The sequence below is a fragment of the Propithecus coquereli genome, unplaced genomic scaffold (genome assembly GCF_000956105.1).
Source record: "Propithecus coquereli isolate 6110/MARCELLA unplaced genomic scaffold, Pcoq_1.0 Scaffold422, whole genome shotgun sequence".
NCBI classification, from domain to species: Eukaryota; Metazoa; Chordata; class Mammalia; order Primates; family Indriidae; genus Propithecus; species Propithecus coquereli.
In genome coordinates, this window is record NW_012149975.1 from 375,916 (window position 1) to 377,085 (window position 1,170).

Consider the following 1,170-nt stretch of genomic DNA (forward strand, 5'->3'; position numbering starts at 1 on the left):
GCTTAGGCTGGTTTCGAACTCCTGAGCTCAAACAATCCGCCCGCCTCGGCCTCCCAGAGTGCTAGGATTACAGGCGTGAGCCACCGCATCTGGCCATGTTAAGTCTTTTAATGCTTCCAAACGTTCTGCCTCCTTGTAATTATTTTTAACAGTTTAAAAGAGCTTTCAGAGAAAAATAGGACAATTGGCTGATTAGCTAGAAAATGTGTGGGAAACAATTCAACCTCACTAGTAATAAAATATATACAAAGATAAATAATAACGACATACCATTTTTCATCATTCGTATTACTAGAGTGTTGTGTTTTCTCATTTGTTACTTGGAGCTTTTTAAGAATGGTAATTGTTCTTTTTTTTTTTATTTCAGCATATTATGGGGGTATAGACGTTTAGGTTATGTATGTTGCCCCTGCCCCCCCCCAAGTCTGAGCTTCAAGCGTGCCCATCCCCCAGATGGTGCGCATCTCACTCTTTGTGTATGCATATACCCGTCCCCTCCTCCCGCCTCCCCTCTTCCCCCTACCTGACATCCAATAAATGTTATTCTTATATGTGCGCTTATGTGTTGATCAGTTAATACCAATTTGACAAAGGTGCTTTTATTTTTCCCTAAAAAAAGAGTCCATTTTCGTAGAGAGATATTCATTTGATGAGATAGACATCAGGTTTTTTCTAAAGTGCCAAACTCATACAATTCCCATAACTTCACATGGGAATTATCATAGACTGAAGAATGTGTCAACTTAAACATTCAGGGTCATCTCAAATCCCGAAGAGTCTCTGGTTTCTGTGACAGGGGAAGAATTCTGCTAGCAAACAGCGGAATTAAAATCCAGGCAAAAATGCTCTAAATCTTCTTCTTTGGGTTCTTCTTTGTAAAAATTTGTTTTATTGATTCCTAGATAAATTTCATTCACTAATTTTCTAAAAAAAAAAAAAAAACAAAATAGTTTTGAAGGATATAAAAGAATACCAATATATTTTACAAAAAAAAAAAAAAAAAGAATACCAATACCAATACTTGGTGTTGGCAAGCATGTAACAAGTCAAGCACTCTGACACAATTGGCGAGAGTGAAATTGCTAGAATGCAAGATTCATTTTGTTCACCAACTTATTTCAAGCCCCTAGTCCGTGTCTGGCATGTAGTAGGCATGCAATAAAATATTTG